Source organism: Microtus pennsylvanicus, chromosome X (assembly GCF_037038515.1).
Source record: "Microtus pennsylvanicus isolate mMicPen1 chromosome X, mMicPen1.hap1, whole genome shotgun sequence".
NCBI classification, from domain to species: Eukaryota; Metazoa; Chordata; class Mammalia; order Rodentia; family Cricetidae; genus Microtus; species Microtus pennsylvanicus.
In genome coordinates this window covers 84,441,685-84,468,156 of record NC_134601.1, presented here as the reverse complement: position 1 = coordinate 84,468,156, position 26,472 = coordinate 84,441,685, and the positions used below count along the sequence as shown (strand labels likewise).

The window sequence follows — 26,472 nt, the reverse complement described above, 5'->3', positions numbered from 1 at the left end:
TAATTTATCTCATTCTACTGATAAAATGATTTCTCATGTTTTAGATAATTTATAGCTTTAAAATTTTTACTTTTAATAGCAAGATGTTAAGATATTTCTAAATCAGTTTTCTAGTATCAAATTCTTAAATGAGAAGGAACAAGAGGTAAACACCATAAAATTTAGCTTCCTCAATTCTCAGAAAAAAACAACATCTCTCTTAAAATGCAAGAGCATGCTCATTTTCTTATAACACAACTAGCTAGCTTTTGTTTCATTCCCTCTGCAATGTCCTATAAAGTATTAAAGTATCCACTGCCTCTCCCCAAATAAGATAACGAGGCAGCAACTTGTAGCCTTTTGAGTTCCCAGTAACAGGAAATTTCTTACTCAAAATATTGGAGAGCAGAATCAGATCTGATGATAAGTGGTGCCTCTGTACTTTTGATACTATTAAATTTCTTAGGTCTTCACCCCACATTTTCTTACACACTTTGTAAATGCCATAGCTCTGCTGGCCATAGACTGTTCAAAAGTATCTTTTTCAAGGTCTTTCCGTGAAGTTGGAACAGAACAGGATGGAACAGATCTTGTGTTCTGTATTATTATTGCAGTTCCTAGTACGGTAACTGTTTCTTTCAAGTTAACCAAATAAGCAAGTGCCCCTTCCCTAGAAATCTCTTGTAAAGAGACTCCTCTGTAGTCAAAACCATGTAACCTGTTTTCCAGACCATTCAAAGTAGGAAAAGTTTCTAACAAATATTTGGTCAGTCTTTTCTTCTTCTGTCTATAACTTGTGGCCACTTTGACCAGATACCAGGGACTGAACAAGAATAGTCTCAATTCAGTGTATAAGCAGGGAACAGCTTTTTTTTTGATGGGATGTGACCATCAAAGTCTAGTTCTCATGAGCAAAATTTCGTTTTTCTCATTAAAGACATCATATGGGACATGCTCTTTGTGCACTTCGTTGACTTCTTGGATTTTCTCTTTGGCCACTACTTTACCTTTTAAGTATTGTTGCGGGAGGTCCTTCCGCTCCTACAGCCAATAGCCGCTGAGATACCAGCCCATTGGGGCGTGGTCTCTCTCCCTTTAAAAAAAAGCGGCTACTTCCCTTCTCGCTCTCTTTGCTTCCTGCTCCGGTTCTGGCCACTAGACTTCTTCCTGATTGCGCAGAGGGCTGTTGTCTGGGACGGTTATCTGTAAGTTTTTTTCCCCTTTAAATAAGTACCACCCTATTAATCATAATTCCAAACTGGTGTGGCATTGTTTGTGACTTACGCCTTCAAAGTATTTATGAAGAAAAATAAAATTGTGTTTCCTCATATTTCACCTTCTTCATATTGTCGTTTTCTGCTTCTTTTCATGTTTTTCTTGTGTTGGGGGTTATTGTTTGTAGAGAGTAACCTTGTATGAGGCAGTCAGTGACCATCAGGATGTTGAACTCTGCTTCTGTCACAGCATTTGGCTCCAGCTAGAGCAGAGGCTCCATACTGTGTGCATCTGCAAGGGAGAAGGAAACTGGGCTTTGCTGCGCTGAGTTGTTTAAGTCACCATCCTTCTACCAGGTTTTGGGACAAAGTCCCCCACGAAAGTTGATCTTTCTACTTCAGCCTCCTGAATGCTGTGCCTCTTCTTCTTTGTTTTCTTTTTTTGGTTTGTTTGGTTTTGTTTTGTTTTGGAGACAGGGTTTCTCTGTGTAGCTCTGGCTGTCTGGATCTCACTCTGTAGACCAGGGTGGCCTCAAACTCACAGAGATCCGCCTGCCTTTTCCTTCTGAGTGCTGGGATTAAAGGCGTGTGCCACCACTGCCCGGCAAGTGCTGTGCTTCTTTTTGGTTATCTAACTGCATTTCTTTTTTATTTTTAAAATTGCATTTATTTATCTATCCATGTATTTATATATGTATTTGTTTGTGTGTTTGTTTTGTGTATGTGGGCTCAAATGCCCCTGCATGTATGTGCAGATCAGAGGGCAACTTACGAGAGTCATTGATTTCCTTCAACTATGTGGGTTCTGAGACTCAAACTTAGAATAGAGTTCCATTTTTATACTGATGGGGATAATTTATCAAAGAAGACAGAGACAAGGTAGCTAAGGAGTAACAATAACAGCAATCATCCACCATCATTATCATATCATCATCAAAGTTCCCTTAAATTCTTGTTTATATATCACCTTATAATCATTGTTTATAATCTTGTTTTATAATCTTGGAGGAGGAGAACAATTTCCTCCTCCTCCTTTTTTTTGTTCCTCCTCTTCCTACTCCTTCTCTTCTTTCTTCTATTTTCTTTTTTTCCTTCTCCTAAAAACAGTATTGGAGACTGAACTTAGGACCTATGCATGCTAAGTAAATGCTCTAGCGTTGAGCTGCGTCCTCAGCCTTTTTTAACTTTTTATTTTGAGATAGGGTCTCACTGAATTGTCCAGGCTGGTTTTGAACTTGTTATTCTTCTGCCTTGCAAGTAACTGGAAGTGCTTGCCAATGCCATCAGCCCAGTTTCACTACTTCCCTGAATGAATACTAAAACTTTAATGAACTGATCCAACCAAAAGATGTCATTTATGTCCTGGTTGACCATTGTCTCAATTATTTTATTTTGTTTTTGTTTGACACATAATAACTGTTTATATTTAGGAGGTATAATGTATTTTGATATATGTGGTCATTGTTGTGATGCTAAGATTCTATCCATTTGTTGTGCAATTTAGTGAAGCCTGACAGAATAGGATTCCTACAAAATGGTGCTTCCTTAAAACAAAGAGCTTTTTAGTTTTAAATTTATTTTTATTTTTTAATTTAACATTTTTAATTTTTTGAGAATTTCATATGTGAACACATATTGTCATAATTTTTATTCCTCTCCACTCTCCAACTCCTCCCATGTCTTCAACAGTAGGGTCTTATCTTCAACCTCTGGGAGGCAACCAGTGGTAACAGCAATAGCCTATATTGTTTTGGAAGTTGCTTAAACTCCCCTGAAAAACAATTCAAGAGAGAGTTTCCTTATTTACACTGTGGTTTTTGTTAGAGAGTCTGGGGATCCTTGGGAGAAAATTATTGTCCCAAGAGGCATAATGTCATTCAGTCTCTCTCTCTCTCTCTCTCTCTCTCTCTCTCTCTCTCTCTCTCTCTATCTCTATCTCTCTCTCTCTCTCTCTCTGTGTGTGTGTGTGTGTTTGTACACTTACATATATTATGTATGTGTTTCTGAAGATTTATTTTTATATTATGTGTATTAGTGTTCTGTTTTCATATGTACTGTGTGCACACCTGGTACCTGTGGAGGCCAGAAGAGAACATGTGATTCCCTAGAACTGGAGTTACAGAAGCTTGTAAGCTGCCAGGTGTGTGGCTGGGAACTGAACCCAGGTCATCTGAAAGAGCAGCGAGTGCTCTTAACTTCTGAGCAACCTCTCTAACCACCTATACATGTATTTTTGTTTTGTTTTGTTATGTTTTCAGGACAGGATTTCTTTTAGTAATCTTGGCTGTTCTAGAACTAGCTCTGTAGTTCAGGCTGTTCTCATTATATATGTATTTTTAAGTGATGATAAAATGTTTTTATATGGCTTTCTCAAACATGCTTAGTAATATTTATCTCTTTTCCCTTGCCCTCCATATTTTCCTTCTTTCCCAATTAAATCCTTCCACCCATTTGTTCCATTTCCACTTTCATAGCACCTGTGTCCTACTAACTCCCCCTCTAGAGCTTTACCATCCACAGACCCATTTTGCTCTCCTGGTTTCTGCAGTTACGCCAGGATGTATACTCACTTCTAAATGTTCAGAGCTATAAGCCACAAATAAGAGAGAACATACAAAACAACAGCCTACAGAATTGGAAAAGATCTTCACTAACCCCACATCAGACACAGGTCTGATCTCCAAAATATAAAAAGAACTCACAAAATTGGACACCAAAAGATCACATAACCCAATAAAAAAATGGAGTATAGACCTAAACAGAACTCTCAACAGAGGAATCTAAAATGGCTGAAAGACACTTAAGAAAATGCTCCACATCCTTAGTCATTAGAGAAATGCAAATCCAAACAATTCTGAGATTCCATTTTCCATCTGTAAGAATGGCCAAGATCAAAAACACTGATGACAACTTATGCTGGAGAGGTTGTGGGGAAAAGGAAACATTCCTGCATTGCTGGTGGGAATGCAAGCTGGTACAGCTCCTTTGGATGTCAGTGTGGCAATTTCTCAGAAAATTAGGAAACAAACTTCCTCAAGACCCAGTAATACCACTTTTGGGTATATATTCAAAGGATGCTCAATCGTGCCACAAGGGCATGTGTTCAACTATGTTCATAGCAGCATTGTTTATCATAGCCAGAACCTGGAAACAACCTAAATACCCCTCGACCGAAGAATGGATAAGGAAAATGTGGTACATTTACACAATGGAGTACTACACAGCAAAATAAATAAATAAATAAATAATGACATCTTGAATTTTGCAGGAAAATGTATGGAGCTAGAAAACATCATTTTGAGTGGGGTAACACAGACCCAGAAAGACAAATATCACATGTGCTCACTCATAGGTGGTTTTTTAACATAAAGCAAAGAAAACTAGCCTACAAATCACAATCCCAGAGAACCTAGACAACAATGAGGACCCTAAGAGAGACATACATAGATCTAATCTACATGGATAGTAGAAAAAGACAATATGTCCTGAGTAAATTGGGAGCATGGGGACCTTGGGAGAGGGTTGAAAGGAAGAGGAGAGGCAAAGAGGGGAGCAGAGAAAAATGTAGAGCTCAATAAAAAATAATAAAAAAATAAAAAAGAGAACATTTGTTTGTCTTTCTGGGTATGCATTGTCACACTCAATATGATCTTTTTTAGTCCCATCCTTTTATGTGCAAAGCTCATGATTTAATTTTTCTTTATATCTAATTAAAAATCCATAGTATATATTTACCACATTTTTATTATCCATTCATCACTTGTAGGATATTTAAGTTGTTACAATTTCCCAGCTATGGTGAATAGAGCAGCAGTGAACATGGCTGAACAAGTACCTGTGGAGTTGGATGTAGAATCCTTTGGGCATATGCCAAGGAGTGGGACAGCTGGATCATATGGTAGGTTTACTTTTTAGCTCTTTGAGCGTTCTTCATACTGATTTCTATAATGGATGCACCACTTTGTAATCCTACCAATAGTGAATGAGAGTTCCCATTTTCCCACATCTTCAGCAGCAGTTTTGTCAATTACTTTCTTGATTTTAGCCATTCTGAATGATTTAAGATGAAATCTCAAAGAAATTTTGATTTGCATTTTCTTAATCGTTAAAGATGAGAAACACTTAAAAGATATTTTGTAACTATTTTTATTTCTCTTTGAAAATCCTTTCTTCAGATACATAGACCATTTTCAATTGGGTCATTTGTTTTTTTTTTAGATTCTTCGTGTTTTCAGTTTTTTGTGTTATGAATATTTATCCTCTATAAAATGTACAACTAACAAAGATTCTCTCCCACTCTGTGGGCTTCCTCGTCATATGACTGATTGACTGTTTCCATTGTTGCACATCAACTTTTTTGTCAATTGCTGGCCTTAATTATTTCTGGACAAATGGAGTCCTATTCAGAAAGTCCTTTCCTAACACCTATATCATGTAGGGTGCCACTTCGTTTTCTTCTAGCTGTTTCGGCATTTAGGTTTCAGACTAAGGTCTTTTATCCATTTGAAATTAATTTTATGCAGAGCAATCACTAGGGGTTTAACTTCACTGTTCTACATGTGGACATCTGATTTTCCCAGCACCATTTGCTGAAGATACTGTCTTTCCTCCACTGGGTGTTTTTGGCATCCCATTAATGGTAGTTATGTGCACTTACCATTTGGGTCGTCTGTATTTTCCATTGACCTACATGTCTGTGTCACTGTCGTGTTGTTTTGTTTTTGGTTTCTGCTGTTGTTTTTTTATTTGTTGTCTTGATTTTTTTAATTATCACTCTAATATAACTTGAGATCTGGAATGGCAATCCCTCCAGCAGTGTTCATTTTGTTCAGGATTGCTTTTACTACCTAGAGTCTTTTGTGGTTTGAGGATTTTTTTTTCTATTTCTATGAATGATGGTCATGTTTTTATTGGAATTTCATTTAATCTGTACATTGCTTTTGCTGGAATGACCATGTTCACAATATTAATTTTACCAACCGTGACTACAGAAAGTCTTTCCATCCTCTAGTGTCTTCCTTAATTTCTTCAGAGATTTAAGGTTTTTATTAAGGTCTTTTGTTTATTCATAGATAACTGACCTTTTTGAAAGCTGTTGTCAATTTGAGTGTTTCCATGATCTTTCTCATGGTGTTTGTTATTAGTATAAAGAAAGGCTATTGAATTTTGCTAGTTGATTTTATATCCTACTACTTTGCTCAAAGTATCGATCATTTCTAGAAATGTTCTAGTGGAATTTTGGTATATGTTTTGTGTCATATATCACCTGCAAAACGATATGATTTGGTGTATTCTTTTCCTAGTTTTATTCCTTTATTTTCCTTCTCCAGTTGCTAACCAGTGCTTGCAGCACTATATTGAAAAGGAGTTTGGATGGTGCAAAGCTGTGTCTCAATATTGATTTTCATGGGATTGTTTTGAGTTTTTCCCACTTGGGATGATGTTGGCTGTGGGATTTGTCATATATAGCCTTTATTATGTTGATATATTTCCCTTCAGTCCTATTCTTTCTATGACTTTTATCATGAAGGCATGTTGTGTTTTGTCAAGGGACTTTTCTACGTCTATTGAGATGATCATATATTTTTGTTTGAAAGTACATTTATATGACATTACATTAAGTGATTTATGTGTATTTATAAATCCTTCATGTTAAGTTAGGGTAACTATTATGACAAATCACCATGACCAAAAGCAATTTGGAGAGGAAAAGCTTTATTTCAACTCAGGTCACACTTCATCACTGAGGGAAGTCAGAACTGCAGCAGAGGCCATGGAGGAGTGCTTCTCACTAGCTTGCTTCTCATGGCCTTGTCAGCCTGCCTTCTTATAGTACCCAAGACCTCCATCTCAGGGGTATCACCACCTGCAGTAGGCTGCACCCTCCACACATGAATCACTAAATAAGTAAATGCCCCACAGACTTGCTACAGGTCAATTTATTTTCTCAATTAGGATTTCCTCTTCCCAGATATGTCTATTTGTGTTGAATTGAGAAAAGCCAATCAACACAACTTTTTGTCAACTTGACACACATTATTATCAATCTTATATATTAATAACACTTATTAATCTATAACCTTTTCTTTCTTGTTCATCCCCAAGATCTCATATTAATATTAATATCAAAATATAAAGAATTCCAACTTTTAAAAGTCCCACATTCTTTTTATTTATTTATTAAAGATTTCTGTCTCTTCCCCGCCACCGCCTCTCATTTCCCTCCCCCTCCCCCAATCAAGTCCTCTTCCCTCCTCAGCTCACAGAGTAATCAGGGTTCCCTGCCCTGTGGGAAGTCCAAGGACCTCCCACCTCCATCCAGGTCTAGTAAGGTGAACATCCAAACTGCCTAGGCTCCCACAAAGCCAGTACGTGCAGTAGGATCAAAAACCCATTGCCATTGTTCTTGAGTTCTCAGAAGTCCTGACCCATTGTCAACTTGACACACATTATTATCAATCTTATATATTAATAACACTTATTAATATATAACCTTTTCTTTCTTGTTCATCTCCAAGATCTCTTATTAATATTAATATCAAAATATAAAGAATTCCAACTTTTAAAAGTCCCACATTCTTTAAAACCTCGCTTTATCTCTTTAAAACATTCAAATGCTCTCTCAAAGTTCAACATTTCTCTAAAATACCCAGTCTTTCTGAAATGTCTGAAGTCTCTCTAAAATTCCAAAGTCCCATAACTGTGGACTTCTGTGAAATTAATAAGTTACATATTTTTTAATTTCAAAAGGGAAGAATCGAAGTATAGATACAATAAAAAAAAATCAAAGGAGACCCAAATTCCAATAGTATAGAAAGGTCAATCATTGATGCCTTTGACCCAGTCATGATACTCTGGTCTCCAAAGACTCTGTACCATCTGTCTGGCTCTTCCTTCTGCAGCACACACAAACTTGTCGCCTAGGCTCAGAACGACTCCAATCCATGACTGCTACTATTCTTGGCTTTCATCCCATAGCACTGGAATCTTCAAAATGCTGGCGTCTCCACTCTAACTGAGCTTCACCATTACCAACAGCCTTTTGTAGGCTCTGTTTGGGGACTCTAAGCCTGCCGCAGGTGAAGTTTCAACTTCTCTCCATGACCCCTTTAGTTCCGGGGATTGTACTGCAACTCAAGTTGTGCCTTCACCAGTGGCCTTTCCTGGCTTCTCAGTGCCAAGCCTCAGATGCTCTCCATGACCCTTTCATTCTTTCAAACCCAGTATTACCAAGTTTGGCTGCCAGCATGGGGTACAACCTTGGATACTTCTGGAACACTGCTTCTGTATGCTGACTCTGAGAAAACACTTCCCAAAACATAGCACCTCAATGATGCTGGTCTCTTCCTAATCATAGTTGATTCTTCAGCCCCAGGTGACCAGAACCACAAAATTTTAATTTAAAATATCACATTAATAGGCCTTATAGAGTCTTTGCTTTCCTCTGAAGCTTCACAAATCAGGTCTTCATCTTTTTTGCATAGCTCTCAACATTCTTGTCTTCCAAGTTCCCACAATAGCTCAGTAAGCTCTGAGCAACCAATGGCTTTTCTAGCCCCAATTTCAAATACTACCACAGATCCTCCCCCAAACACATGGTAATGTCTGTCACAATGAAACACACATGAACCTGTGACCTATTTCTGGCTTACTTAGGGCTTCTATTGTGATGAGAGCATAAAGGACCTTGTTCTAGTACTAAGGAAACCACGAATGTTAAACAATTTTCAAAGAAAAAGATGCATAACCTGTTTTCAGCCCAGAAATCTGAGAGTGGAATCTGAGAGTAGCTAATAGTCTAGATGATCCTTACATTATCTGTAGGGCCAGGCCATACCAAGCTCTCAGAAGTAGGACTGGAGGTGGCTAATAGTCTAGGTGACCTTTGTATTATCTGTATGGTCAGGGGTTCCCCCAAACTCTCATAACCAGGACCAGAGGTAGCTAATAGCTCAGATGACCTCTGCACTATCTGCATGACTGAGACCACACCAGATCCTCTCCCAGGTCCTTAAGATAACACATGTAGCCTATCTCTAGAACCCATCTTCATGGAAAAAGTGACATGTACTTTGAGAAAAGTTTCTGTGTAACTGTGCCTCATTGTTCACTCAAATCTTTTTTCCCCAAAGTTTTCTGTACTTAAATATGCTTACAATAAATGGCTCAGGGTCAGACTCTAGAAGTTTGAACCAACACCATCTAACTAAGTGATGTTGAACCAGATTTCCTTCTTGCCTCACATGGATCGTTACTCTGCCTGCCCTGGTTGTCACAGAGACCCCCACACCGTGGCTGTGAGAAAAACAACTTGAGGAGGAATAACGGGTCTATTTTAAATCTACAGTTCCATGTCGAAGGAAGTCAGGGCAAGCACATGGAGGCAGGAACTGAATGAAGCAGAAGCCACAGAGGAGTGTTGCTTACTGGCTTGCTCTCCATGGCTTATCACCATGCTTTCTAATATTCCCGAGGACCACCATCCCGGGGTGGGAGGTCACTATACACAATGGGCTGGGCATGTTCACATTAATTATTGATTATTAAAATGCCCCATATGCTTGCCTACAAGGCATTCTGGTAGGGGCATTTTCTCAAATGAGGCATCCTCTCCCCCAAATTACCCTAACCTGTGGAAAGTTGACATAAAAATTAGCCAGCACACTTGGGCAGGCTAAAGTCAGACAAGCTGATTAGACCAGAATGGAACACAGGGTGCGTAACTTGGACCAAGCTTCCAGATTGGGAATAGCACAGGCAGAACTAGCCAGACTCTGTTGGCAACAGCACAGATGGGATTAACTAGATTCAGTATCAGTACATTTTAAAAGTGTAATTAGCAATCATCTAATAGTAAAACATATGGTAGCATCATTTAACCATCATTTTAACAAGGTTGTTGCTTTTTGATTTACATAATTATATTTATAGTGGATTGAATGAGAATGGCCCTCATAGGCTCGTATCTTTGAATCCATGATCCCCAGTTGGTGGAACTATTTGGAAAGGTGGAACCCTTCATGGATGTGTCACTGGGGGAAGGCTTTGAGGTTTCAAAAGACTCATGCCAGGTCTGGGATGTCTCTATCATTGCCTTCTACTTGTGCATGAAAATGTAAAAACATAAGCCAAATGAAATATTTTCTTTTCTAACTTGCCCTGAGCTTATGGCTTCAGAGGGCTAGAGAGTCCATAGTGGTGGAGCAAAGGCATGGTGGCAGGAATAACAGAGAGCTTACAATGTCATTCGCTCTATTTCCCTCATGGCTGTTAGCTCAACATGTAATCTCTCATCTGCTTCTGTAAACCAGCCTCGTACTGGATGTTTTCTTTTATAAGTTGTCTTGGTCATGGTATCTCTTCACGGCAATAGAAAAGTAACGATGACACCCTCCAAGTTGTCACATTCCAAATTCTTCTTGGACCATACATCTAAGCTCCCTCACTGGAGTTATAGTATAAAACTTTGCACCTCACATTTTTTATGGACTCATACAAAACATTGATGATCTGATTTCTTTTCTCCAATAAGGGCCTATAGATCTTAGCAAATTTCCTCTTTATAAAACTAAATTCCCTCGGGTATTTGGAATCTAGGCCAGAGGATTTGGCCCGAAGCTTTTGAGAGCATACTTAACCATCAGAGGCTTCAGTTCCAAGGGTAAGGATTAGCCCCATCAAAGCCTTCAGAGAAACAGAGGATGTCATAGCATTCGGTAACTGGACCATTTTCCGTGCTTGCTATAATCTCCAATCCCTTGTACTATTAGCTTTGGGGGCCAGAAAAGACTCACTGAAATGATGGATATAGTTTGGACTGGGTGAGATTTAGGCACAGGCAGAGGAGGGCCTAAGAAAGGCAAGAGGAAACAGATTTTGGAAAAACTGGCCCAAGATGGAGACAGCAGCAGAGGACCTGATCAATATTATCGGGTAGAAGGCTTATTGAGCTGGAGCAGTCCACTAAAGAACGTTTGTGTTAGCTGTTGTGGCAAAAGGAAGCAGGGCCCCAAATCAATTGTACAAGATGATCCTGTAATTTTCCCTGCCTTCACAGATGACTCTGTGTGCTAAGTAGCTTTGAAATGGAATAAGGTAGAAAAGAGTAATAACTAGATTCTGATTGATTTATTTAGTTAGTAATTTACTTAAAGCACTGCCTGTACTGTCTATTTGCCAATGACGTCACTTGCTACCTGAAACAGAATGATCTGGAGAAATAGCTGAAATAATGGACCGTTGCCCTTAACAACCAGCTGTCTGTTGCCCTTAACAACCTGCTGGCTGCCACGTAAGCGTCTGTAAAATTTTCCTAGCTTGCTTGCCCCACCTTGTGGTTTTACAGTATAAAACGAGAATACAAATGACCTTTCTGAAGTCTTTCAGAAGCTCTCGTGGCTTTGGTCCTGTGGTGACATTTCCTCTCTTCCACTGTCATGGTGCTGGAGTGCTTATTCCAGAAAGATTTCCACAACAGCTATAATCAGCAAATCTTCATGCACAAGTGACTAAAATCTATTACATGTCAAATGCCACTCACCTTCCTAGCAGTGGCAGCTCCCCAATCTTTATTTAATCTTTATTCCTGTGTTATTGAGTTTAGTTGCTTTATATATTTCTACTTAAAATATTATTACATAGTTTGCTTCCTTCCCTTTACTGCCTTCAGCCCCTCCTAAGTCAAAGCCCTTTTTTCCTCCAACTCCCTCCATATTTCCCACTCCAAAATTCATAGCTTTTATTTCCAGATTATTATTGCTACATATATATGTGTATGTATATATATGTATTCATGAATACATAAATATAGCCTGCTGAGTCAGTTCTTGTAGTGTGTGTGTATGTGTGTGTGTCTGTGTCTGTGTACGTGTATGCATGTGGTTTCAGGGCTGACCACACTATACTTAACAACCATCTGGGGAGCTGTTATCAGTTGCTTGTCCAGGGATATGACTCTGCAAGATTTCCACCTTCCTTTGTTAGTATTTTCCATTGATATTACCATTGTTCCCATCTTGTTTATGTAGCCGTTTGTATGAGAGACTTTTACACCTTACTTCCTGGTATCCTGGCTCTTAACAGTCTTTCTGCCTTCCCTTTCTCGGTGCTTCCCAAGCTATAGGTGTAGATGTATCCATTGGGACTGGATGATGACACACTGATCTCTGCATTGTATTCATGTATTAGTTGGGGTTCACCGGAGAAACGGGATGGATAGAATGAATGTATATACATTAAAAACAAGATTTATTAAAATGCTTACAGTCTGTGGTCTGACTATCCCAACAAGGCCTGTCTCCTGACAGAAATTCTAAGAATCCAATAATTGTTTGGCTCATGAAGCCTAGATGTCTGAGATGGTCTTCAGTATATGTAAGAATCCAAAAGAAGTAGGCTCTTCTATGCCAGTTGAAGGAATGAACTTGCCACTGTATGCCAGTGAAGGAATGAACTTGCCACTGTATGCCAGTGAAGGAATGAACTTGCCACTGAGAAGAGGGCAAGCAAGCAAAAAGCAAAATCTTCCTTCTTCCATGTCCTTTATGTAGGCTGTCACCAGAAAGTGTGATCCAGATTAGGGTGTCTTATAACCTCAAATGATCTGGATTCAAGGTGGGTCTTCCAACCTCAAATCATCCAATCAAGAAAAAATACCTCACAGGTGTGCCCAGATGCTTGGACTTTAGTTAATTTCACATGTAGTCAAGTTGACAAACAAGAATAGCCATCACAGTCCAGTTGTGGTTTTCTGTGATGACTTCCATTTGTTGTAAAGATAAACTTCTTTGATGAAGGGTGTCTTAGAGTTTCTATTGCTGTGAAGAGACACCATGACCACAGCAAGTCTTATAAAGGAAAACAGGCGTACAGTTTCAGAGGTTTAGTTCATTATCATCATGGCAGGACGTGGTGGCATGCTGGCAGACATGGTGCAGGAGAAGGCCTGAGAATTCAACATCTTAATCAGAAGCAGAAAGAGTCTCTGTACCACACTGGGTGTGGCTTGAGCTTATAAGACCTTAAAGTCTGCTCCTTTAGTGACATGCTCCCTTCAACAAGACCACACCTACTCCAACAAGGTTACATATCCTAATAGTGCCACTCCCTATAGGCCGTTGAATGCCTATAAGCATTCAAACACATGAGTCTATGGGGACCATTATCTATTCAAACCACTACATTCCACTCTCTGGGTCCCAAAGGCTCATAACCATAACAAATGCAAGATGCATTTAGTCCAATTTCAAAAGTTCCCATTGTCTATAACAGACTCAACAATGTTTTAAACTCTAAAGTTCAAAATCTTCTTTTCTGCTCTTACTGTGATACCCTATAAAATTAAAAAAAAAAACAGATCACATGCTTCCAAAATATAATGGCATGGGATATACATGACCCTTCCAAAGCATAGGGAAAGGAGCATAGTGAAGAAAAACTGGACCAAAGCAAACAAACAAAAAAAAAAACAACTGGGCAAACTCCAGACGCTGCATCTCTATGTCTGATGTCAAAACACTCTTCAGATATGCGACTCCTTTCAGTTTTGTTGACTGCAACACCTCTATCTATCTATCTATCTATCTATCTATCTATCTATCTATCTATCTATCTCTCTATCTCTATCTCTATCTCTATCTCTATCTCTATCTCTATCTCTATCTCTATCTCTATCTCTATCTCTATCTCTATCTCTATCTCTATCTCTATCTCTATCTCTATCTCTTGCTGGTTCCACTCCCTGTTAGCAGCTTTCCTTGGCAGATATCCAGTGGCTCTGGCATCTCCAACATCTTGGTGTCTCCAAGGCAATCCAGGCTTCACCTTCACAGCTTCACACAATGATCTCTCTGGCCTACACATAGGGACACACCTGACACATGTCTGGCCCCAACAGCTTTTCTTAGTCACAGAGAAAGATTCCAAAACCCTGTTTTTGTATCCTTGACTCTAACGTCAGAACCATGTGGCTGAAGCTGCCAAGTTCTGTTGCTTGCTGGAGTTGGAACATGGCTCCCTCATTCAATTACATCTTTACCAGCTGAAACCTCTTGAGCCAGGCCACCACAGCTCAAATCACCCTCAGCACCACTATCTTCAATGTCCTTTTAGTTAGGCCCATCAGGCAGCACTTAAAGCATTCCACCGCTTTCCTCACCCAAACTTCCAAAGTCCAAATTCCTCCAAACAAAAGCGTGGTCAGGCCTATCTCAGAAATACCCCAGTCTCTAGTACCAACTTCTGTCTTAGAGATTCTATTGCAATGATCAGACTCCATGACCACAACTCTCATAAGGAAAACATTTAATTGGGGGCTGGCTTACAGTTTCAGAAGTTCAGTCCATTGTCATCATGGCAGGACATGGCAGGGTGCAGACAGACATGGTACTGGAAAAGAAGCTGAGAGTTCTACATCTTGGTCTGCAGGCAGTGTCCTACACTGAGTGTAGCTTAAGCATATAAGACCTTAAAATCTGCCTTCACAGTAAGATATTTCCTCCAACAAGGCCACACCTACTCAAATAAGACCACACCTCCTAATAGTGCCATTCCCTATGGGCCAAGCACTCAAACACATGAGTTGGTGGGGGCCATTCCTATTCAAACCATAACAAGAGGCAATAGCTATTCATATATGTGGGGAAAAGGGATAAGATTTATGAAGTAATTAAAAATTATGCTAGGTGTAGATATCTTCTAAGATCCATGATGTCACTAGCCCCAGGGAGTCAGATAGGTTTCTAGTACCATATATTGTTTCCTTCCTGTTGAGTGGGCCTTAAGTCCAACTATATAGCTGCTGATTACCACCACGATTTGAGTGCAGTAAGTCGACATTTTGCTATGCTGGACACTATCTGTTGTGGTTCATAAATGTCACAGCTGAGTGGGACTATTAATTGACTTCCCAAATGTCCTTACAAATATAAATGAATAGTGAAAATATGCTGTATGTGTACAATGGAATCTATCTATAAAGAAAAATAAAATCATGAAAGTTGCAGGTAAATGAATGAACTTAGGAAAGATTATAGTGAGTGAGTAACCCTTGCTCCAAATCCTCAGATGTGAGTATATGACATGGAGTACCACAGAAACCAGGAAAGTATGATGGGGCCATAGGGAAAGGAAAGGGGCTCAAAAGGGGGAATAGCAGGATACAAGTGATGTGAGGTGGGAAATGGGGAAACAAGAAGGGGTCTCCAAATGGGCAGGATGGAAGTCAAAGCCTAATGAGGAAAAATAAATAATATTAAGGTTGTTTGATAAGGCTTCAATTCAAGGAATCTTTAATATTTACCTTAAAATTATACCCAATACATATAAGAAAGTTATGACACATGGCAATGCTCCCCACAAGAACCATAGACTAACCAAAACCCCAGTACCAGGTACCAGAAACCTCCTTTCAAATGGTTGGTCAGGGTAGACCTTGTGACTCCCCAAACAGTATCGACCATGGCTCTTGCCCTTAGTCGCCTCTCAGAGATTACTGAGGACACTGAATATTTGCACACATGGCTCGGATTATTTGAGCTGAATCTAACCTGAAAGCCTCTTTCCTGTAGTTTAACTTCAATGCTACCAGTTTCACAAATTTCTAGACCCATAGAGTTAATTGAGAAAGACTTAACCAGGAGGAACTCCTTCAAACTACTCTAATGTTGGTCTTGAGTAATCCCAAGAAAGTCAAGCAAAGAAAGGAGGTGAGAGGAGTTTTCAGGGGGCAGGAGTATAGGTCAAAACTTATATTCAAATGGACCATAAACAAAGGGGAAAGAAATGCCAAATGCTGACAATAAGCATCTTTAAGTGATAAGAATTTCTAGACAGTTTTTATTTTCTACTACTGATTTTTTAAAATTTCTATGAAGGGTATGCATTCTTTTTTATATACTACATTTTAATGTACTTCCTGAGGCCGCAGGCACAGAAGGCTTTTGGTTTTTTGTTGTTTGTTTTGTTTTAAACTTTATTTTTATTTATTCTCCTTGATCCAATAGGATCAAGAATACATTTCTGCATCCCTTTGTATTCACCCTCTGCCCTTGCAACCTCCCAATAAAATAAAATTTGTCAGGAAAAAAAGAAGGCAAAATCTCGCCATGGAAGCTGTACTATCTGGCATGATAAACCCTTTTCTCCATACATCTTTATGCAAGACTTCATTGCAAAGAGTCATTGGTCTGGTTCCTGCTACACTGTTGATGCTGGGTCCTCACTGGGACTCCTCTTGGATATCCTATTGTTGCCCTGTGTCATGGAGACCCTGTAACTTTGGGTGTGCAGGGCCTACCCCTTCATTTGTTCTAGCATATCATAGACGGGTGGGCCAACTCATAACCCTGGTTCTGAGCCTGGGTAGTTGCAGGGCTGGTGAGCCCGCCAGCTCTCCCCTGTCCTCACCACCAGGTGAGCTCTCCAGCACTGCCCCAGCTAATTCACCCCTCCTTGCAATGAGCAAGGGGCGGGGCCAGTTCTCCTGCTTTCATGTCTTCAGGGTTGGCTCTCCCACACCTGAACCATCAGAGCTAGCTCTACTGTGTTGCCCAGGTGGGGTGCAGGGGCCACGAGTGCTGTAGCTAGTGAGGGGGCAGGAACAACTCTCTTGCTGTTATGACTTTAGGGCTATTACGACCTTAGTGCCAGCTGTCCCACCTACTACAGATGGCTAGCATCCCCCCCCTACACCACCATGTGGCAGATGAGGGGCAGGACCAGATCTCCCATGCTCACATTCTCAGGATGGTTCGCCTGCACACCCCTGTCAATAGGGTCAGCTCTACTGTGCTGCCCAGGTGAGGAGCAGGGCCCGCTTTCCTGAGTGCTGCAACTAGTAAGGGGGGGTCACTTCCCTTGTCACAGGCAGTGAGAGGTAAGGGAGACATTTCTCCCCCCACCCATGCTGCCGCATGACAGATGAGTAGTGGGGACAGCTCTCTTACATTCACAATTTTGGGGCTGGTTCACCCACATATCCATCAACAGGGTCAGTGATACTGTGCTGCCCAGGTGAGGTGCAGGGTCTTCTTTCCTGAGTGTGGCAAATGATAAAGGGGAGGGTCAGTTCCCTCGGCAGGTGGGGGTAGTAGGGGCAAAGAGGGAGGGCATTTTTCCTTCGCCTCCACCACCACACCACAGACGAGGGAAGTAGTACCAGCTATGTCCCTCTCCTGTTCTCAGGGCTGGCTTCCCTGCACCCCTGTCTACAGGGTCAATGCTACTGTATTGCCCAGGCTAGGTACAGAACTCATTCTCCCAACTGCTGCAGCTGGTGGGGAGTTGAGTCAGGTCCCCCACCTGCTGTAGATGGTAAGGGGAGGAGGGCATCTTTCCCTCAATCATGACACCACATGGCATATGAGAGGGGAGCGACCTGCTCTCCCATTTTTATGCACTTAGGGTTAGCTGTAACCCTGCAAACAGAAACAGCTCTATTGTGCTGCCCAGGTGAGGTGGAGGACCCTTTCTCCTGAGTGCTTGAGTCAGTGAGGGGCAGGACCAGTTCTCCCTAGGGATGCAGCCACCAGTGTGGGGCGAGGCCAGTTCTGTACAGACATATCCTTTCTGTCTTTGGTGGTATCAGGAGCCATAGATATCAACAGTGACCACAGCTGCATCAAAACCATGAACCCAGACATGGACGCCAGCAGAAGCCCAGACCCAGACATCAGCATGGGCCTGTTCCTCATTTCTTTTGCCTCTATCTTTTGTTACCCACATTTCTTTTGCTTCTATCTACAGTACATGAACCATTTTGTAGCTCTCTCTCCCGTAACACACCATAGTAGTGCCTGTCTGCCTGACACCTCAAGGTGCCGGTGGGTCTGTGTTTCCTCCTCAGAACCCAGGGCGAACTGCCTCAGGGCCTTCATGTGGATCTCCTTGCCCCTCTCAGTCCATCCTGGCACTGGGTAAGACTTTTGCTCACTCCTCACAAAGCGATCATAATAGTGCCCAACCGCCAACTGGATGTCTGGTTGGTGTAAAGGTGTTGCTGGGGTCCTCTCATGGGCCTGGACTAAAAAAAATGGGTTTGCATTCTTTTTGGTTAAATCAACCCTTATAATACTTCTGGGGAAGAGTGGGATGAGATGAAATGGGGGAGGGAAAAGAAAACCTACTTTCTTTTAGGGGTAATTGGTGCCCCTATTCATGTATCTGACCAGTTAATCAATTACATTAAATTACCAATCAGATTACTGTTGCTTATCTGCCAATTACCCCTTGTCAAGTCTGGCTTTTTTGAAGTCCTAATAGAAGTATGCTCAAGTGTGAGATGTTGTAATATGAGCGGCGGGGCTGAGTCCCCAGCACCCCGGCCGCCTGGCTAGCTTATGCCCTGAAATAACAACACACAAATTGTATTCTTTTAAACACTGCTTGGCCCATTAACTCTAGCCCTTACAGGCTAATTCTTATATCCCAATCAACCCATCTCTGATAATCTGTGTAGCATCAGTCTTACTGGGAAAGATTCTAGCCTACGTCCATCCTGGGTCTGAGCTTCATGTGTCTGCCTCAGAGAGCAGAGCTATCGCGTCTGCCCGGGAGAGGGGAGCATGGCGTCTCTGAGCTCACTTCCTCTTCCTCCCAGCATTCTGTTCTGTTTACTCCTCCCACCTATGTTTTAACCTATCAGGGCCAAGCAGTTTCTTTATTGCTTAACCAATGAAATCAACAGATTGATTTATGACACTCCCACATCAGTGAGATTGCTGGAAAGAAAAATATTTACCTTAAATTCTGAACAAATTATAAATATTCAATGGCCCAGCACAAGGGGAAAGATTAAGGCACATAATATATTCAGAAGATGGCATGCCATGTTGCATTGCAAACTTTTTAAGAAAGGGAAAACAGGACAGGATTCAGTGATGGCTCAATATAGCACATAAAAATAAAAGCTGTTCATTTGTACAGAAGGTTTATGATATTTCAGATCTAACAGTTTATGGTTCAGTGGCACAATCACAGAAAATCTTACTTAAGATGTTAATGCATTCTTTCCAGGTTTTTAGATATGTGAAGTGTAGTGTATTTTTAGTTTTAGAAAATGATAAATATAGATTTGATTCAGGGATTCTCCTCATTTTACCTCACAGCCTCCCTTTTAGATGGCAGGTTTCTAGAGACTGGTGGTGTTATCTTTGATATGGTGCCAGTGCCACTTCTTTTTTTAAAGTGTGCTACTTTTAGCTAATACAGATTTCCACTAAATAAACTGTTTGACAACGAGAAAGGGGGAGGGCAGAGAATGAGAAATTAGAGCAGAAGAAAAAAAAAGAACAAAGTCGTCTTACTGGGTTAAGAAGCGCATGTTAAGTAGTTACAAAATGGGTAGGCCCCCACACCATCTTGTATAGGGGCTATAGCAAAAAGGCTGAATAGGTCTGGGGGGCGGGAAGTATATGTTTTCCTTAGTGAATAGCATCTCCATGGTTAATTACTCCTATTGTACTTGTAAATCTTTTTAAAATACATCTCATTTAAAACAGATTGAGGGACTGGAGAGATGGCTCAGTGGTTAAGAGCACTGGCTGCGTTTCCAGAGGACATGGGTTTAATTCCTAGTACCCACATGGCAGCTCACAACTACATAGAACTTCAGTTCTAAGGGACCCGACACTCTCACACAGACATACATACAGGCAAAATACCAATTCATAAAAAAATAAAATATTAAAAAAGGATTAAAATCAAAGGCTCAGACAAACATGTGAATAATTGAATAATCAGTCAAGGTTCAAGTTCAAGTATTAGTCTCATATTTCCTCAGTTGAGCCCTACATTGCTTCGAGGGGGGGGGGGTGTAGTATGTGTATGGGTAGATGTGTTTGCCCATGTGAATGCAGGTCAGACATTCATGGTGGATGTCTTTATTTATCATAATCCAAATTATATTTTGAGCCAAATTCTCTCACTGAAACTGGAGTTCACCAATTTGGCTTGACTGGCTGACCACAAAGACCTAAGGACCTTCCTGTCCCTGCCTGTATTACAGGCATAAACTCCCATGCCTTTAAAAGATAAGTGCTAAATTTGAACCCAGGTTCTTATGCTTGAGCAGCAAGTACTGGTTGAGTCATCTCCCTAGCCCCATTTGCTTCATTTTTAAAGCAACTTCTAAAATGATAAAATCTATTTTTCTTTTCTGGTAATGTATATAACATATATGTGTGTGCATATATACACATATGTATACACCTATACATACATATATGCATACATATATGTGTGTATACATATATAATATGGAATGGGGAAATCTCACAGGATACTACCCTCAAATGAGAACTATAGGCAACTGAGGAATGCTGAAAAGAGAAAAAAATAGTCTTCCCAGGAATAAGCCCCCTAATTGGTTATCCACTACTAATTGGTCATATTTGAAACAACATACATACAACTAACACTAAACAGAATAAAAAAATGTAGGTATATATTGATGCATTTATATATGTAAATAATATATGTGTAACAATATCAAAAAAGAGGCCATGAATTTGAGAGGAAAGATATGAGAGGGATTGGAGAGGAAAAGGAAGGGGTAATGATGTAACTGTTTTAATTTAAAAAAATAAAAGTACACATGATTAGTTTAGTATGATTGAAAGTCAAGAAACTTATAGTAAATAACAATAACCACTAGCAATATAACCATTATAATGAAATGAACAAGAATCTGAGTTACTCACTTATTTTTTGTATATTTAAAACATATAAACTTTTTTAAAATTATGATCATATAGCATGAACTCTTTCAGAACTTTTGATTTCCCCTCTCAGATGCCTATCATGACATATTTCCATTAAAAATGAGTATTCAAAACTATGAATTTAGCATACAGAACACTTTCCAGTACCATAAACACTAGTGAGTAGGGGCGAAGGCTCTAAGTAGGCAGCATCTCTGACTTCTCCATGTGCGATGAGTTATGCAGCTGTTGTCTTCAGTAATAGTGTTATGGAGTATTCACCAAAGAGTGCTCATGCATGAGTTTAAGCCAACAGAAAGTCTTTATTAGCTGGCCAATGACTATACTGGGTGTTCAGGATCCCAGTAGAGCCCTGAGTCTTTCTCAGGGTGAGCTTTTAAGCACAAAAATCATGTTCTTGGTTGACATACTTCAGTTAACAAGAACCATTAGCCAGAAGCAGAACTACAGAAGCCAATAAACAAAAGTAGTACATATAGAGACTTTCCCAGAACTATGGACTTTGGTGGGTTAGGCCTTTGTTGTAGTTTTGGCAGCCTGAATGATACTTCCATCATGGAGTCAGTTGTGTTAAGATCTATGGACCTGCTAGGATCTGGGCCCTGTTACATTCCCCAATGATCTTAGTGAATGAGTTAAATCACACATGGATTCATTTTAGTTTAAGATGCAGAGCCTCAGTGTTAATCCAATCAGAATGAGAATTAAAGGCCCAGCCAGTGTTATCAGAGTAGTTAGCAGGGGGAGCAACAGAACAGAGAGTGGTACCAATTATTTCCCCAATCATCACAATATTTTCTCTAATTATTCCTGACCAACTGGGATAGAAACAATAGGTTTCTCCCAAAGTCATACATAATTTATCTCTTGAGAAATCTAAGCCTTTCCAATTTTGTAGGAACATTTTCGCAAGGGAATCTAACTGTTGTTTTAATTCAGAAACTGAAACTTTCAATATCTCTAGGTCTTGATCAACCTATCCACTTAGTTTAAAGTGTCAGAAGGGTCACATTTAGTTGAAACATTGTTACATGTCTACCAAATAGTCTCAGAAGCCCAGTAATATTGTTGTTGTCCATATGAATTAACCAATAAGGCAGAATAAGGGGAAGTGCTTAGTGATGTGGGAGTCCCCTCTGTGTGCTGTGATTACCATTAATGAATAAAGAAACTGCAGTGGCCTATTGATGGGGCAGAACTTAGGTAGGCAGGGAAAACTAACCGCCTCTGGAGATAGACTTGCTGAAACTTTACCTAGGTTAAGTCTTCTAATGTTAATTTGGGCTGCTCCCAGTCACTCACTGGGCTGGTTAGTTCCTATCCCTATGTAGTACAGAGGCCAGGTATCTAAGCAAAACCAGCAATCCTGGCTGATTTCTGGCTATGAGTGATTAGCTCTACCCTCAGAGTCCCTTCCTGTGATATAGAGTCTGACTTCCCAGGTTTTTTTTTTTTTCTGTTTCACAAAGTCCAAAATCTTTTCTTAAAAAATTTTTAGGAAGCCTCAGTTTTAAAAACCCAGTTTTTGTAATGAAAACTACCTTATTTCCAGCAATAAGGGGGTCCACTGTAGGACATACATCAAAAGATAAACCCCATATCTTTGCTTTCTTCAGTAAATTTAAAGTGGGCATCAGTGAGCAAAGGTCACTAATACCTAATACCTTCCCTGTATCTGTCTTTCTCTGTTTCCAGTCCAGGCCTAAGGACAGTGGGAGTTGGGCCATGATCCTGCATTTATACCCATAGTATAAAACACAAAACTCAGGAAAAGATAGAAGGACTGGAGGGGGAAGGGCCAGGGGCCCAGTGAAACCTTAATTTCAATGGTCCATAGTCTGGAGACGGTCTATTTGGCAACAGTGTATGTTGCGTCCCCCTTTTTTTTAACCTGGTATGGTGGAACTATGGTGTAATGTCAGCCACCTTCACAGCCATAGGAGTAAGTAGAATCACTGTGTAGATCCTTTTCAAGTTGGTTTCAGTGCCCCTTGGGCTACTCGCTTGACCCAGACTGTATCCTGAACTGGAACAAGGGGAACGTGGTGGTGGACTCAGGGGTCGGCTGTATCTCTCGGATAGTCCAATGAATAATAACCTTTCTGGAGAACTGGAGGGCATGTTGAGAAACAAATGGTTAGAGAGTTCTGCCAACTGCTGGTCTCTGTGCCTGGGAAGCAGTGGGGAGGTCTTCCAATCATAATCTCATAGGGGATAAACCCTTTCCTATATGGAGTGCAGAGAGTCAAAGCAAAGGAAGGAGCCCTGTCCATTCTTCGCTGGACTCTAATGAGAGTTTTGTTCTAGTTTCTTTCCGTGCCCTGTTTATCCCTTTTACCTGGCCACAGCTCTATCATCTGTATGCATGCACAGGGAAGTTTTAAATCTATGTCTAAAGCTTTAACTATTAACTGAGAGGTTTTGGCTATGAAAGCCAGGTCAGTACGGGGCCTCGGATGAGACCAAATCAGGGGATGAGTTCCTGGAGGAGCTTTTAGCTACTATTTGAGCAGTTTCAGTCCCGGTGAGGAACGCTTCTACCACCCAGAAAAGGTGTCTATTAAAACTAGCAGGCACTTTTATCTTTCTCCCACAGGCTGGATGTTGGTGAAGTCAGTTTTCCCAGAGTTTGTGGGCCTGTTGGTCTCTCATTGGAGCCCTGCCTGGGTAAGGGCTCCCTGTTCTGTATTGACTTGAACACAAACCTGACATCTGGCTGAGGCATCCCACACTAGGTTGTCCAGTCTAGGTATAGCATACCTTGGTCTGAGCAACTCAGAAAGTTTGTGGACCTGAGCTGAGCAGCCTGGTGAAGGTCAGTTACCAGAGTCCTGCCTGGTGTTTCTGGGAGAATGACCCTTCCCTCTGCTGTCCTCCATCAGCCTGTGGGTTTGAGCTGTCCGTGCCTTCTTTACTGTGGAGTCTCAGGCAGCACCGGGTCATGCTGTGTCATTAGGGTATCAATAGGCCCCACTGGTCTTGGGGCTGTTTGTCGGGCAACCAGGTCAATAGCCTGGCAGTGGAGGACAACAGTTTGTAGGGGAAGCCAAATAGCCTCTAGGAGGGCCAAGATTATTTAATGTCCCTTTTCTCTAGCTGTGAGAAGCCCCCTTTCTCTATAGATCATACTGTGGGCATGGCCAGTAGTAAAAGTACACTGGCCGACAGTCCGTATGTATATTGGTGGTCTTTTCTATTCCCCATCTGAGAGCTTGGCTCATTTCATTAGTTCTGGTCTCTGGACTGAGGTACCTCACTTGGGCCCAAATCATTTTCATTAAAGTAGCTACAGTAGCTCCCGCATAGCTGGTTTCATCTTTCATCTCCAACAGTCATGGTGAGAGTATAACCAAACTTGATAGCAGTGGGGTCTCAAACTGGACTTGAGGGTGGGGACAGAACAGGGCTTGGTACTGGGTCACACAGTCATTAGACAGCCTCTGGTGTTCCTCAGGGAGGGCCACTGTGTTGTGGGGTGCTGTGAGTATAAGATCTTGACCCAAAGTTAACTGGTTTGCTTTCTTTCATTAAACTAGCAGTAGCCCCCACGCTCTTAGATAGGCTTGTCATAGGGCATTTTCTTGGCTCTGAAGTTTGGGTTAAAGCCCCTTATGTCTAGAAATTCTAGGGCTGGAGTGGAAATTTAAGCTATTTTTGAGGCCTCAAATGCTTTTTGTTTAGTCTCAGTCCAGATCAGGGGCTCAGTTTCCCCCACTTTGTGCTGCTATTTCCACAAACTCTGGTATGCAGAGACAGCAATACCCAGCAGTACCTAGGAACTCGGGAACCTGTGTCTTGGTCTCTGAAGTAAGGATCTGAAGGACGGCAGCCATCCTGTCGTCAAGATAGGTAACCTCTGATGTACAAAGTTAGGCTTTCTTAGCCGATGACACTGTTCTGTAGCCCAAGGTCTGTAACTCTTGCAGCAGTTCCGTGGTGGATATTTTATAATTGATTTTTCCCAAGAAACTTCTGACAGAAGGGCAAGAAGTCTACATTTAGTGTCTTTAAATCCTGGGGCAACCTGGTCCAGGAATGCTGCCTACCATAACCCCTCTCTGGGCCCGCCCATTTAAAATCAAAGATGGGTTAACTCACCTCTGCCAACGGGAGGATAAAGAATGCATCTTTCAGGTCTAAGACAGTGCACACCTGTTTCTCTGGAGGAATCAGACTCATGAGAGTGCATAGGTTTGGTACTATTGGGTGGATAGTATTGATCTCCTTACCCACTTCCCTCAGATTACAGGTCTGTAATCCGAGGTCTCGGGATTCTTCACAGGCAGGAGAAGTGGACTCCAGGGAGACTGGCAGGACACCAGGATGCCTGTCTCCCTAATTCAGGCAATATGAACTGCAGTTTCCCCTTTTGCTTCCAGGGTCCTTGGGAATTGTTTAATCTGAGTGGGGATAGCTGAACTGGTTTGTTGAACAAGTATAGGAGTTTGTTGTTAGGGCAGTCCTGGGGTTGGTTTCTGCCCACATCCCCAGGAATCTTTGTTGTCAATCTGAGAGATAGTCCAACTGTATCTTTCGATTGGAGGCAGAACTTTCTGCTAGGAGATATTCTTATGACCGAGGGTGAGACACGACAATTTTTCTGGGTATCTGTAAGTCAACTGTGTCTCATCATCAGAGGTGATGGTGGCTTTCGGTTGATGCAAAAGGTCTTGTCCTGATCAGCTCTGTGCTATTAAACACCCTTTGAGCTACCTCCAGCAACTGGGACTTATTTTTTTTTAACTTTTATAACATTTTTTTCTAATATCTGGGGCCAACTGGGTAACAAAGGAAATTTTTTTAGCAGCCATCTTTAATCATTTAAAAAGGACCTAGTGAAAATCACTTAAAGTTCCCTTGGTCAGTGTTGGACAGATGGGAAAATCTGTTCTGTCCAGCTGTGTTGTCTAGTAGCAATCTTCTTGCTCAGCCCAGGGCAGTTGGTGTAGGAGGTCCTTCTGTCTTTGTGTTGCTTTAATTGGTTAATGAATAAAGAAACTGCCTTGGCCTGATAGGGCAGAACTTAGGTAGGCCAAGAAGACAAAACTGAATTCTGGGAGGAAGAAAGCAGAGTGAGAGAAAGACACGACATGGATCTGCTACTGGCGATAGATGTGTTTTGCCAGTAAGCCACTGCCACATGGCAATATACATATTAATAGAAATGGGTTAAATTAATGTAAGAGTTAGCCAGTAAGAAGCTAGAACTAATGGGCCAAACAGTGATTTAATTAATAGTTTCTGTGTAGTTATTTAGGGGCTAAGCTAGCTGGGTGAACAAGTAGGCCTTGTCCTTGAAACAATTGGTGTTCAAACGTGGTCAACTAACTCAACGTAAAACCTAAGAGAGCTTAAAAATAAATTCCACAATATATATATACACACACACACACACACACACACACACACACACACACACACACACACATAGTTTAACATAGCTTTTTGCTGTTTGCTGGCAGCATGCTGCAGCTCCTTTAGGAGAGATTTTCCTGACTCAGCAGCCACAGCATAAAATAGTGGCGGTTTTAAAATGCCGGCTTTCTGGGCTATGCTGCTAG

General features: G+C 41.0%; 1 pseudogene; it reads right to left on the bottom strand.

The window, feature by feature from the left end:
* Nucleotides 1–218: 218 nt before the first annotated feature.
* LOC142841591 (nicotinamide phosphoribosyltransferase-like) lies at nucleotides 219–24,744 on the bottom strand (annotated as a pseudogene).
* Nucleotides 24,745–26,472: the final 1,728 nt, after the last annotated feature.